Genomic DNA, 15707 nt, shown 5'->3' with positions numbered 1-15707 from the left:
GGACCCACAACGAAGAATCTACAACTATGTACCGGGGGGCTTTGGCGAGAAAAAGGGAAAAAAATAAAATCTTTAAAAAAAAAAAAAGATAGAAATGCCAAATAGTAATTTTTAAAATTAAGTTAAATTAATAATTTTAAAGAGTTAGGAGGGATATCTACCCAATCGTTCCCATTTTTAATGTTTATAGTAGTGTACTCTGTAAATTGATTTTCATAATATACTTTGCACATTACACAATCAAATAGGGACTTCTGTATCATCAAAGACTAAATTATGTGTAGAATAACTTTAGAATCTACCATATTGGATCAAACTGTTTGAAAATTGATAAGCCATATATGGACTATAAGTCAATAATGAATACAGCAGAATATTCGTTTTTCCAGAACAGTCCAATTTATGACCATTCACAGTAGTTGCTCAATAAGTGTTAGTTACATTTACATGTTAATATGCTTTAGTAAACATCCCCTCTCTGTCAGGAACCTTATAACCACTTCTGTCAGAGTAGATTTCTGTCTTCATTACCCCACTTCGTCGAAACTTTATGTAAAAAATCAGGAAACAAAGGTAACAAGAGATTAGGCAGCTTGGTCAACTCTCCCAGCTAGTTATTAGCTGAGTCTGAACATGGTTACAAAGTTTAATAAAAATACTTACACATATTCCCAATTTATCATGAAACACTTGAAAACATATTTCCCATTGACTACTCTTAAGATACACAGTATTCAGGTTTTCTCTTTCCCTATATAAAAGATCAGGGAATTTTTAACAATCTAGACAAATTCATATTTAAAAGTCATACAGCAACTACTACACCAGATAAATGAATCCAAATTAAATCAAAGTGTTAAGATTTGAGCCAATTAACTGGAGACCAAATAAGATATCCAATCTAAGTAATTTAGTTTCTGTAAATTTTTTTCAATTAGTTACAGAACTGTTAGCCAAAATACCAGATTCCCTCAATCATCTGAATGACTGTAGTTTTGGGGACCTGGCCAGAGGTCGTGGCGTACTGCAATGCTTTCCAGGCTGATGACTGGCTCTGGGTATCAAGAGAAAAAGCAGCTCTTCTCAGAGCTCAGCTGGCTGCTCCAACTCAGATACAGAGCCATTTCTACTGTCACTTCCATGGAAACCACAAGTAACATAGCTCAGTGAACCAAGAACCCGTGTGAAGCTTCTCAGCTAACTGTGCTACAAGTTCAGTCTTTGATGAGCAAAATGAGGGTCATGTAGTTATTTAAAAACCAATATCTTATATAGTGATCTTTAAATCAAGTCTGATTCCCTGACTATATACGACACGACACAGACACAAAGTGGGCCAGGAAAACACACACCTACATCACGGTCACTTGAAGTGACTGCTTCATTCTGAAGGTCTTTCCTGAGCACCTAATACGTGACATGCACTATGCTGAGTGCTGAGGATATAGTGGCAGTAAGACAGACATGATCCCTGTCTTCACGGAGCTTCCAGGTTAGGATATCCCATACTTTGGGGGACCCAAATCTGCTGATTGTTGGACAAACATTCAGGGAAGTAACCGTTTAGGGAGAACAAATTGTCTCTGCTGGCTGGGGCTGAAAATTACCTAAGGAGCTTATCCTTCTAGTTAGCCCATAAAACATGAATTGCTTAGGGTAAATAATGCTAGCTGTTATAAAAAATAAAGAAACGCTGAAATCTCAGTTCCTGATTTACCTCACAGCGGGAAGGGGTGAGGGTGTTTTGTTCCATGATGTTCCTTGGGATCTAGGCTTCTTCCATCCTGTGGATCCACCCTCCTCTAGGTCCCTGGAGTCTCTTTCCATTCAGTGACAAAAGAGAGTGGGAGGATTTGATAGACCAGGGCTGGAATTTGGGCACATGACTGCTGCCCACATTTCATTGGCCAGAACTCAATCTTACAGCCACACATAACTGCACCGAAGTCTAGGAAATATAGTTCAGCTGTGTGCCCAAGAAGAAGAGGAGAGCATCTTCGACCTCGCCCCACCCACACCAGTGCACAAGGTTCTCTCCCTTTCAGCAGCACGCAGGAAAAGAGAGCAAAGAAAATATGAGAGAATTTGTAACAGCCAGGCCTGGCAGTGAAACACGCAAGCCCCTCACATTCCATCGGCCAGAACTCGGTTTTGCGAGCACATTTAACTGTAAGGGAGCCTGAGAGTTTTAATGTAGGTATGTGGATTACACAAGCTCCCTTTCAATCATTACTAAGATGAAGAAGAAAAGGGCACCCTTATTTGTTCATTCATTCCTTTGGCTGCCCCTGATTTTTCTCTTCAGTAAGTCCTTGACATTCATTTTTTTCTCTATTTTAAACAAGAAATTATAGGACTCAAAAGATAAAATCTTGAATAGATCAAAGTCAGATAGCTAACCAAAAACAAATTTGTAACTTAATTTCAGATCTCCTAATTCATAGTCCATTTAGTTCCCTTTCGTTAAATACATCCTATGCATGTAACACTGTGCCAAATATTTTGGAAATAAGAAATAAAGACCTAATACTCTTCCTCAATTGGGTTTCATTTATTCTTAATAAACAAAATATTTACATAAAAGAAGCACATATATGTAATTATTATTTAGAGAAATACATGCAATTGCACATAATGTGATGCTAGAATCAGAATGCATACTCCAGGAAGCCTTGTAGACAGGAAAGACCTCTGCAGAGTGTAACGCTTGGGAAGAATTTCACTGAGTTTAAACTTGAAAAGTGTAGGCTATGGATGAATAGAGAAAGAGAAAGGACTTTCTCAAGGTGATCTTCGAAAGGGAGAAAAGCATGAGCAAAATTCTGTTCTGAATGCAGCCAGGAGACAGGTGTGACTGAGAAGGAGAATCGGGTACTGAGAATGATAGAAGTGGGGAGACAGATCAGGAGACCCCGTTGTAAGTGATTCCGAAGTCATAGTGAGTTAGAGAACTGCGGTAGAGACTGGAACCAGCCATAGCAGGCCTGTCCAAGTGCTTAAGAAATATTGCTCTGGAAGCAGTGTGTGCAGCACCCTGCAGAAGGTAGAGGCAAGCAACAGTGGCCAATTCAGTGGAGCTTTACAGAAACCGAGGAACAAGACGATAGGGAGCTGGACTGTAGAAATGCCAGAGAAACCTTAGGAAGAAAGAGCGAGTGTGGAGAAGACATCCCTTGACCACAGAACCTTACATTTATGAAACAACATGTAAAAAACTTTAAAATATTACAGGATAAATGCCAAAACCAGTAATTTAGGCTGACGTCCCTTACATGGTGGTCCGCTTCTGGTCAATCCATGCATTTGTATCATGTCTAAATTTCTGTTGTGAAGGGAAATTATATAACCACTTAAATAAGACCCTGTGCTCTCCCCTCAAAACAATAATTTTTTGGCAAAGAGATTAAGTAAAGCCACAAGTCTACTAAGAAATACAAGATTATACACATTATCTCTTACAGGCAGCCGGTGATGTTTTAATACACTAAGGAGATATCTTCTCAGCAGAAACAGATGTTCTTAGTTGACAATAGAAATGTAAACAGAACCTTGCAGAATTTTCCCCTCATTTGGCCTATTTATTTATATATATATTGCCTTTGCTAAAAAATAAATTAGACATGCTTACAGAGATAAAACAAAACAAGATAATAATAAAAATAGGTGATAGAATCAGAGCAAAAGAATAATAAAGTAGGAAAAATAAGATAGAGCCATAATAATGTTAATATATTTTTTAAAAAAATGTGATAAAGCCCTATCCACTGGCTGGAAGTGAATCCAAAATTTGGTTCTGAACTTTCTGCCCAAAGCAGAACTGCTTACGTGATACACAGTGTTCACAAAACAAAGCATTTCTCAGAAGGGGAAAAACCATGCCTGGATCTGAGACCCTCCCCCCCAAAATTTTCTCTTGAGAACTCTCAAAAAATAGATAATCATTAATATTTTGTATTGGTCAGAACCCTTTCAGTTGCAAAAATAGAAAGCCCAATTCAAACTGGCTAAAGCAGGAAAGAGAATTTACTAAGTAATGTAACTAAAAATCCTAGAGGTTGATCTCTGATTTCAGGCATTGCCAGATTCAGGTGTTCAAGCGATGCTGTGAAGACTCTCTTCCCGTATTTCAGTTCTGTCTTCCTTTGTGTGGCTTTATTTTCAAGAAGACTCTCCACGCTTAGAAATAACAATGGCCACTGGCAGTTCCAGATTTATATTCTCCCAGATTAGCAACTGCAAGAGGAATAGAGTCCTCTTTCCCAACTGATACAGCAGAAGCCCTGGGACTGATTCTGGTTGTCTCAGTTTTGGTCACATGCCTACCTCTGAAACAATCACTGTGGTCAAGGTAATGTCCTCATATCTCCTGAGGATGGGGTGGAATCAGGGCCATCCAATCCACATGGACTCACAATTGGTGATGGGTGGTCCCTTAAGGGGATCCTAATCAGGCAAAATCACATTCTCTACACGTTCCAATAACATTCTTATGGAAAAATAGTTCAGTATTTAATAATGCTCCTTATGGATTTCCCTTAATGGCTTAATGTTCTCACACCAAAACGCTATAATTCTACGAAAGTCAATATAGTGCCAGCCAAGCATACATCTCTCTTTTGGTATGGCTTAGTTGGGTTGTAATGTCAGGTTTCTGGAATAAATTAGAATTCACTCAAATGGTTTAAATAAACAGACTTTAAAGAAGAAGCTACTTATAAGGATGTGGGCAGGTATAGGGACACATATAAGAGGTGTTGTAGCACCCAGAACATAGCAACATTAGGAAGTCGTTAAAACTCCGAGAGCTGAAGGGCCGTGATTTTCCCAGTGGAGCTGTAGAGTTAGAGATGCCCAATGAGACCTCTGGTTAGAGAGGAAAGTGCCTGCTCCCAGGAAGCAGCCCTAAAGCCAGAGGAAGTGGGAAAGAAACATCCCGATGTCTCTCTTCTCCCACCTTCCTATTTTCCTATTGGTGTTAGAAGAATCAGCAAAGACAAGGAGGCAATGCAGTCTGTAATGGTGGGCTTCCTGTGCCACAGAGCAAGAAGGAAGGAGGGAAAACAGATCTGGGGAAGCAAAGAGAAAAACCACCACATTGCTATCAGTGTGCTAGACAACAATCAGGTGGTGGCCCACAGTCCATCATTGACCAGGCCCATCTATATACTCCTTTCCCTGTTCACTGACCATGGTTGACTGGCCCAAGGATACAGATACTTGATTCAATCAAGCCCAAAAAATTATCCCCCAGGAATTTCAACCTTGAAAAGAAATACAAAGTCTTTGGGGCACACGAACTGAGCATCAAAGAGAAGTACACTAGAGAGAAATCCCCACTCTTCCGCTGCTGATGACCCATGAACCTCCATGGTTCCTGCCCTTCCTGGGGCTTGGTTTTCACTTGCTTCTCTAATTGTGTGATGTATTATTTAAATTAAACCTGCTTTTCACTGTTAGCCAGAGTTGTTTTCTGTTGCTTGCAACCAAAAATAGGTCAATTAAACATTTAGGATAGGTTTTTGAGTTTATACATTTAAGAGGCCTAGATGGCTTGATAGCCTTCATAATAGTCTCTAGAAATACTAACTCCCTCTGATGAGGTTTTGACATACAGAGGGCTGTGTTGAGTGCAGAAATTATATGTTGCTGATAAATGCCCAGACCTGTGCTCTTTAACAGTCACTGCAGTGACATCCTTGGGTCAAAGTTGAGGAGCTTGAAGGAGACAAGTTTGTAAATAAAAGAGCATTACTTTCAAAATGATATCATGCAGAGGAGGACCATAGTCAAAGATAAAATTCACCTCACAATGCATTTGGGGTCAGATTTAACAAAGGTCAATGAGAAGCCAACGCCACAAATAATTTCAATCTGAAATCATTCAAAAACTGTTATACTCAACCTTTTTCCATTCATCTGCAAATGGTTCTTTAGGCAATATCTTTAGTTCTCAGTTTATTGCTTGTTTGTTTTGTCCTTAGTAAACTGGTTCAGGCTGATAATTAGCTCTTTCCCATCTGCATCCTTTCTGCACTATTTTCACCTGCCCTCTCATCCCCCAGACGTAGTGTATGGCATTGAGCTGAATGGCAGGGGGACAAGTGGAACAAGGATCAGCCCCTGGCTTCATGGAGATTATAATCTAACATTCCTTAAAATTGGGTTGTGAGAAAGTGTGAAGATACATTTTAATGGGAGGATTATCTTGTGGCCTATTGGAACGGAGGAAGATGGGGACAGATAAGTGTGGGCTAAGGAAAGCAGAAGTCTCCCAGGGATAACCTGAGATCGATTTTGATGCTAGCCTTGAAGTCCAGGAGCATTCCTACTCCAGAGAATCGATGGGGGCAGAGTTTCGGAATAAGATCCTTCCTTCCAGCATTACATTAATCCACCACTTGGCATCTTTACTTTCTATTCCCACAACCTTCAGAAAAAATCATGGTTATCCAACTAAATGAAACCCTCTTGGAACGTCTGAAAGAGAATTCCTAATAGTGACCTTGATGAATCTTCTAGAGTTGACCATTGTTCAGCCTTTTTTAAAAAACAGCTCTAAGCAACTTGCTTACCACCCTTTTAATTTACACTATAATCTTCTATATCATCTCTAACACCCACAGCATCACACTTCAAATGAATCCTGTCAGCGCCTTGAAGCCAGTCATAGACCAACAATCCTCCTATGACTCATGCCAAAGGGAAAAACACCTGACACAACTCCTCAAGGAAGGCTATGGATGGTGAAATCTTGATTGGAGACCAGATGGTTTTTGAACATTGACTCAGCTCCCACACAGCTCTCAGATGCCAGCAGTGGACCACACTTCCCAGTGGCTACTGAGAACCTCTGAGATGAATTCCACCTCGATCAATGACTCACCATCCCCTTTCCTTTCTAATGCCTCCTCCATCCCTTTCCCTTCCTCCAGCCAGGGAAAGCCCTTCAAGTACCAGAGGCTGAAAGCTTTGCTTTTACTTGTTCTGTATTGTGGTCTAGCTCAGAGCTGTCCAATTTCAGCCATGGTAGAAATGATCTGTAATTCTGAGCTAGCCAGAATGTGCAAATGAGGACCTGGCTTTTTCATTTTATTTAATTTTAATTAATTTCAACTAAAAATAGCTACATTGCTATGGGCTAGGGACTACCATATTGGACAAGACAGTCTAGCTCTTGACGCTCAAAACACTAAGAAATGATTTCCTTTTATTTTTTCTTCTGATTCCTTCTGATTTCCTTTTGATATCCCTAAGGAAATAAACTTGGAATGGTCTAGGTGAATAATGGGAGAAGTGAGGACATTAAGTAATATTTGAAAAATACAATTCTATCACATTTATCTCTTTGTATCCCACCAAATAAGGTTCCCCTAATCCAGGGCATAGGTGTTATTTGCCCCTGGCTGTCTAAGATTGACTTGATAAGCCTCAGTACAGGGGCAACATTCTTGACTCTCTTACATGTCACTAGTCTTACATGTCCTAGTCTCCCAGGAGGGATTCTCATGGTTGAAATAAAGGACTCAGGCGGCAGAGAGAAGTAAACATCATACCTGCGACTGCATTCCACTTGTCCTATGTGTTTTCTAGTTAAGGAGATGTTTGAACCTCATATGATTTTGTGGGGACTGGGTGGCCTGGTCTCACTACCCAGCCTGAGCCGTGGAGTGGCTTGGGAGTTGATGATTGTGTGCCCTTGGATGGGTGTTGATGGAACAGCAACAAGTCTGTGCCAGAAGAGGCCAGTAGGGCAGGAACAAAGGGTGATTCAGCCTTGACCTTCATGGACTATCAGCAAGGACCAGGTAGGTTAACAGACACCTCGGTGGATACAAATGTGGACAGATGACAGCTGAGGACCAGATGTCTTCCCTCCTCCCAGTTCCTTGGCATCATTTAAGTCTCCCAGAAATATAATGGAACCAGAGGGAAAAGGAGAAGTCCAAATAGGTTGAAATTAAATTTTTATAAACCCCAACAGATTAGCACACACAATTTAAATTTAGCTTTAATTCTAGAAAAATTAGTTTACGTTGATTCCTCACCTAAGTTTGTGAATTTTTATATTATGATGATAATATTATTGTGAGCTAGAGAGGAAGAAAGATGGAAAAAGAAAGAAAGAAAGAAAGAAAGATGGTACATAGATTCCCCCAAAAGTACCCAGAGAGAGTGGACTCAAAAATCTAGGCAGTATTTACAATAACCTCCCTCCTCTTTATAAACGCTTAATAGGTTACATTAGTTCATGAGTCCCAGCTGCAGCCATGAGTTTCTAATGCGCTCCAATGAGGAAAGGTAAATTAAACTCACACGGGAAGCCTATGATGCACAGAGACATAGAATTTTACTTGACTTGATGGAAGGGGGAGCAAATACTTTTTAAAAAATCAAGTTTGAATTAGCTTTGATCTATTTAAACAGAAATATAGTCTATGCTTGCTATTGATATTTAATTATGTTTGTGTTGATCCTTTTGTTTAAACATTTAGCAAGTTGTGTCTAATATCCATCTTTTTCTCCTTATCTATTTGTATCTACTATTGCGACAAAGCAGATGAGAGGATAAGTCAGGAAATTAGTGAAGTTTGTCTTCCAGTCCTCCCAATAGCATATCCATCAGCAAGCCGGAGGATCTCTGCCACCACAGTGGACCCCGGCACAGCTCATCTAGGCCTGGCACCCACTGTCCACACCCCAGTGTAACTCAAGAAACTTAATATGAGCTAACATGTTAGCATGTTACTCTGCCAAGGTAGCATGCATGCAGAACCCTCTGTACCTAACGCCTTGATCCTGAGGAGTAGCTTGGAGGGTGAAAATATCAGGTACACCAAAAGGACTCTGGGCATCGCAGAAGCACAGTGTACACAAAAGACCCAGACAAGAAGTCAAAACACAACACTTCTAATCTGACACAACCACCAACTCGTTGAAAGACTTTAAGCAAGCCACTTAATCTTTCTGGGACTCAGTTTCCTCATTTGCGAAGTGCTCGATAAACTCTAAGATCCCTTCCGCAAAAAAAGCTGGATGATTCTGATTTCATCATACACATATATGAGTAAATTAAAATTATTTACTTCAATAATATCTTGTGCCATATCTAAGATTTGTCTTGTCAAATATCCTATATAAAGCCACAATCATAAAGAGTTTGGTGCTAGAGCAGAAATAGACTCAAAGATATAAGCTCAGCATTAAATATTGTTGAATCACTCAGCATGTGCCACATACTACGCTTGGTGTATTGTCATTATTCAATTTATCACTTAATCCCTGCACATGTAATTGATGTCAAAGGGTGATTTATTGAGAAAGTAATGAATGTCTTCTTACTTGTTTTCTCTCCTTGCTTTAAAATCCTTGGAATAAAATCAAAAGGGTATTTTTTGCCCTTTCTCCACCAGGAGAGTTAGCCAGACCTGTACTCCTAAATTCTAGCCAGAATTTATAAACCACTGACCCACAGTGCAAATCTGGCTTTCAAATGTAAAGTCCAGGCTGTGATTTTTTTTAATACATTAGTTGCCAATATTGAAAAATAGGATATTTCACTTTTTAAAAAAAAAATCCAAATTTTCAGCTTCTTTTGAAAAAATCAGAAGATTGAGCAACAGTGGGCATTTATTTCCAAACAAGATTAGCGACACACGAGTAGCAACTGCCCCTTAGCTTGAGCATGTGCTCTGCAGTTCACCAGGCACTCCCCACTGTGTTCACCTCTGTGTTACCACCCAACTGGTCCCTGAGGGCATTTCAGTCTGTGCTCTCTGATCTCCTTACCTCCAGGAGTAAGCTACCAGCCTTTGTGTGTTACGGTTTGAAGACAAGCAACGTGGATCTCCTCAGATGGGGAGGGTACAGAAACTTTTGTGTACCAAGGGAGGCACGTGAACCCACCCTGGGGCAGTCATTAGATGCAGAACACTGGAGAATGGAGGATTACAGCTTGCAAGAGGCCAGAAGACCCAGGCAGCTCCAGGGGAGCATGACCAAAATACTAAATCCTCCTGGGAGGACCAGGCAAGGACTTGATAATAAGCCTGAGGGCCTTACAAGCTAGGCAATGTCAGGGGGTGATGCCCTCCTTGGAATCTCCTCACCACAGAAGGAGTCAGACTGGCCTGAGCAAGTGGAATGGCAAGCCGTATGGATCCACATGAAGACAATTAATATCTGAGGGCAGCACCACTGATTATGGAGAAAAACAGCACAATCTCCTCCAAGAGACTCCTTGATGAGGCATGTATGAGCAACGAGGACTTCTTTACCCTCCTGGAGAACTGGAGGACCCCCACAAAAAGCAACTCAAACTCAAACTCCCACTATGGTCATTGAGTGGGCAAGTGTGGAGGTGGGGCTAGGGCAGGAGTCCATACGTTCAACAAGCTTCCCTGAAGACTGTGCGTGCTACAGGCAGGTTTGGGATCGCCTGGTTTGCTCACTAAAGTCCCTTCCAGCTAAAAACTTCCGTGATGCACGTTTTGCATAAAAAAGTATCCATGGATGGTGAAAGGATAAAAGATATGAAAACTTTAGTGCAGACAGAGAACTGATAAACATGAAACCAGCTGCCAGGGAATAGGTCCAGAGTAGGAACACTAATTGGGGAATATGTTAGTGCCATCATCAAAAATTAAAGAAATCTTTAATTCACAAAATAGTATGTACCTCAAAAGCAGTGTAATGGTATTAGCTGTAGAGGACATTTGCCATTTTGGCTGCCCAGCACCTGTTTCCCCATCCTGGTGGCACTTGACTTCTTTTTCAGGGCTCCACCTTTCCCTCAATGGCTGTAGCTTCAGAGCACAGACTAGACTGCTTCACTGGATGCTTCTTTAAACAAGAGAGAAGTTTATTTCTATCTTATAACATTTAAGTTATTTCTTATACAACATCGAAGTTATATACGTTATTTATATTACTTTACACTATATAATATCTAAGTTATAGCATATATAACATAGAAGTTATTTCTCACTTATAACATTCAAGATGGCAGCCCAGGCCCAAGTGGCAGCTCAATAGTGTTGAGCACACAGGCTCCTTCCATTTTTCTGCTTTGCCATCCCTAGGGTATGGCCCTTGTCCACGAGGTGAAAGATGACTTTCCACAATCTTTACCTTCAGCTATAAAAAGAAGAAATGAGGAAAAGGGAGCATGAGTACCTTTCCTTTTAAAGGTACAATCCAGAAGTTGCACAAACCAGTCTTGTTTATATGATCCCATTGACTAGAATTAAGATACGTACTTCTGTGTGAGGGAGGCTGGAGAAAATGTAGTCTTTAGCCCAGCTAAAACTTTTATTACTGAAAAAGAAGAGGAAAGCAGACAATGGGGAAACAGGTACAGCCCCTGCCACAAAGGTAAATCCGTGGTGCCTGCCCTCCATTAAGAAAGCCAAAGGGCCCCATCCTTCCTTTCCCAGCACCAATGCAGCCAGGAGTTGGGGATGCAACTAAGTGTGGCCAATTGAATGCTCTCTCTTGGGGTTTTGAATCTTCAGTGAGCAGGCAAGGACAGAAAGTAAATCAGAGGCCTTATATTTAGTGGATATGTGCCGAACCAAGTTGCTGCCAAGAGGTTGCCATCCTTCTTCCTAGTTCCTAGAACTCTATGGCTCTCTGCCTATTCCCAAACCTGGCCTCAAAGCCTCCTGTTGATTCTATAGCAGCCACCCCCCTCCACATCCACGACATCCTGGATATCTTTTCAATAAATTTCCTTTTGCTTTAGTTGGCTAGATTCTATTTCCATTGCTTTCAGTGAAGAACTTCCAAGACAAGAGGGTTAGCCTGAGTCTAGGGAAATGAAAAAACTCAGAACCAAGAGGTTGGACAAACCCTGGCAGGTGCAATCAGCACCAGCCACAGTGGAGCCTAGGGATTGTGTCATTAAAATTCCCTGTTTTCAGAGATCTAGGGCCCACTCTAGAATTTATCATTCCCATTGTACTCCCCATCTGTATTAGTTATCCTTTGCTGCATAACAAATAGACCCTAAAATTTCACAGTTTAAACCAAAAAACATTTATTATCTCACAGTTTCTATGCAGCAGAAATCTGAGTGTCACTTAGCGGAGTGCCTCTGGCTGACAGTCTCTCATGAGGAGACAGTCAAGCTACCGGCCAGGACTGTGGTCTCATCTGGAAGTCCAGCCGGGTGGGGAGAGAGGCGGGGAGGAGATCTGCTTTCTGGTTCATTCACGTGGTTGTTAGCAAGCCTCATCCCTCCTCATTGTGGCTCCTCAGGGCTGCTCACAACATGGCAGCTGGTTTCCCCCAGGTGAGAGATCTAAGAGTGATCAAGAGAGAGGACCCAAGATGGAAGTCACAATCTTTTACAACCTAATCCCAGAAGTGGCATCCCATTATTTCTGCATTTCCTGTTTGTTAGAAGTGAGTCATTAAACCTATCTTGCACTCAGGAGGAGAAGCTGACACAGGCATGAACACCAGAAGGCAGAGATCACAGGGGCCATCTTCAAGTCTGCCTGCCACACCATAACCATCATTCCTTACATAGAAATAAATCACAATCAGAGGAGGAGAAGGGTAAAGCTTACCTAAAAGTATGATTTCCCTTTTTTTTTTCATGAAATGGCCTAAAAATATTTAAGTGACTATTTTGCTTTCAAAATATCAGGCAGCAATTGTCAGGCAGAACCCACTATTGCCAATTTTTTTACGGTACTATAATTTACATTGCACTGTTACAACTGCTATTTTATATGACATTCCCAAGGATAGTTTAAACGATGATAAAAAAGACAGTTATATCAATTTCTTGAATTTTATTATTATTAACAATAATAACAACCAGGTGAGCAAAAAGAGGTAATGTGTCTCTTTCCCCACTTATCTCATTTTAGTCCTCTATTATGATGTCCTCAGCTGCCATTGTAGCTTTCAAAAAGCTAGTTCAATTACCAAAGCACTACCCATTAAATTAGAAATGATGGGTTTGCCAAAGAAATCAGCTATTATTTCGAGATAAAAAGCATAGGCAAAGATACTGCTAACCTTCAATGAATTTCCAGAAGTCTTAACACCTTTTCAAAGCCATTGTGAACAACATAACTAAATTGATGCTTTTGAAATCTAACAAATTGCTAAAGGTACAAGAGGGACAACACCTAGGAACAGCCAGGTTTTCTCAATTATCTAATAAAAGAGCTCATGTGAAAACCAAGTGATGTTTAAGCATCTATATGCCAATTGTTCAATCATCAGTGTCTTCGTTACTTTCCATAGCTTTCATCTGAATGAGACGAGGTCCCCTGCCCAGTGAGGTCTGCACACACTCCCTGGAAGTCTACCGCTTGGGGTGGCCAAAAGCATTGAGAGGTCTTGCAGGGTCAAGAAAATGTTTGCCAAATTTTATTTCAATACAGAAAAGGAAAGGAAGGGGAGTATTTATAGTCAGGGTGCCCAGCCTCGCCTCTAGCAAACATGTTATCTCATTTAATCCAAGCTTAAGCGTCACTTTCCTCAAAGAAAACTTCCCTGATCACCCTCTCTGAAGGATCTCCAACACCCCTTCCCCATTGTTCTCTGCCTCATGCCCTATTCATTTCCTTCATAGCTCTTATTTTTATGTTAATTATGCATTTCTTTCTTTCCTGGCATATGTACTACCCTACATCATAAGCTCCATGACAATAAGATCCCCACTCACACCACGAGGCAATGCTGCACAGGAGCTGAGCACCCAGCTCCCAGCACCAGGCTGCCTGGCTCCCAGTCCTGGAGATGTCAGTCACCAACTGTGTGACCTGTGCAAGTTTCCTAACTTTTTTGTGCCTTACTCTTGCCATCTGTAAAATGGGGATAAAAACAACACCCCTCCCCCCCAACTTTGCTGTAAAGATTAAGTGAGCTAGTGTATATTAGCACTTTGAAGACTGCATGCCACTTAGCAAAAACTGTTTAAATATTAGTTATCATTGAATGCCTAGCTTGGGGCTCAATGAATGCGTGTTTAACGAATAAATCAATTCTCACAACAGTTCAACCAAATAGACATCATTGTTTCTAAGTCTACAGATGAGTAGCTCAAACCTCAGAAATCAGCCAAGATCATACACTAGTTAGTAGGCCTGGAATGTGTCTGAGCAACCTATATTTCCTGAACCAAATTATCCAGCTTTATGTTACTCTTCGGGTTAGCTTTATTTTCATTGTTTCCTAGCCTTTAGCAAAGTTTGCCAGCCTTAGAGTAACTGTGTTATGGTGTACTAAAGGGAAAATCACTTCTTTATGCTAAAGTCTTAAAACCAGGAGAGTGGGCTCCCTTGCTAGAGGCTTGCAGGGGGTTCCCAAGATGAGGGGAGCCTGGAGACAAGAGTTGGGGTTGCAGGACCGAGGCCCCTCTCCCCAGTGTAAGGCTCTTCTCCCTTCAAGGTCAGCTTGAAGGAACTGGGCCTCATTTATTAAGGACTCCACAGTTTCCTTTCAATATGTTGCTAATTTTCACAAGAATGCTGTTAATAGGTATTACTATCCTCATTTTACAGAAGAGGTATTGTGGAGAGATTGAGTAACTGTTCTCCTTCTCCCAACACACATGTGGAGCAGGACTGCAACGTAAACTGGTGGCCCATTTGATTCCAAAACACAGTGGTTCCGGAATGAGCCCTGGGATCAGATCCCTGAGGCTCTGAATCCTGGCCCACCCACTTACTAGCTGAGGCAAGTAATTTAATATCTCTGAGTTCAGCTTCCTAATCCGGAAAAGAGAAATAATAATAACTATCTCATTGGATTGTTGCATAATTTAAACAAAGTCTGTTCATGGAAAGTGCCTAGCACACTCCTGGGAAAATAATGCACTAAGCGGGGAGCGGGGCGGGAAGCGAGACGTAGGTAGTGTTGGCAATTAGACCATGTACACAATGATTCTTAAAGTGTAAGATGAATTGCCCAGATGGACAAGAAGTCAGGTGAGAGGCCTCTGCTACGGAAGATACGGCCTGTGAAGGCAAAGAACATGAAGGCTTGTTTGAGCAACAACATGGCTGAAGGAGAGGCAGTAGGAAAGATTGGGATTGTCATGAAAAAGAGTTTCAACTAGAAAAGAGACATAAACAGATTTGCTTTTAAAAATATTGTCCTGGAGTGCTGAGTTCCACAGGTTGAATCAGAGGAGACAATGTGAAGATCAGGGCACAGTCCATGGTGAACACTTGAATTGCAGCTGGGCTTGCAAACAGAGAGAAGGGACACAATTTAAAATTTGGGGGAGAAGAGTTGACAGGATTTGACCATGGTTTGAGGGGGACTAGAGAGAGAGGAGGCTCAGACTCTATGTATCTAGCATTAATGACCAAGCAGAGGGACCAGCCATTAACAGAGATAAGACAACTGACAGAAAACTAGGCTTCCAAGGTCAGGCAGAAAATGAAGAATTTTATGAAAGAATGTAAAACCCTTCGAGGGCAGACTTATCAGACAGCTAAATCCTGCAGGACCAAAGATCCAACACTGGATGGACATACCTCTTGCTGTGTTTGTACTGAAACAGCCTGACTGTGCTCTTCCAGAGCAGGGTTCCCGTGCCCTCATCCCTGGGCACAGTGCCTGGCCCCCAGCATCGTGTATGAGAGTTAAGTTCTAAAATAAGTGCTGGTTCTTCATTTGAGCACCAGGTGAGCAAGTTTGGCTTGTGTTTAGGATCATGATGTGAGAACAGCATGTACGTTTAA

The sequence above is a fragment of the Equus quagga genome, chromosome 16 (genome assembly GCF_021613505.1).
Source record: "Equus quagga isolate Etosha38 chromosome 16, UCLA_HA_Equagga_1.0, whole genome shotgun sequence".
NCBI lineage: Eukaryota > Metazoa > Chordata > Mammalia > Perissodactyla > Equidae > Equus > Equus quagga.
Note: the sequence above shows the minus strand (reverse complement) of the source record.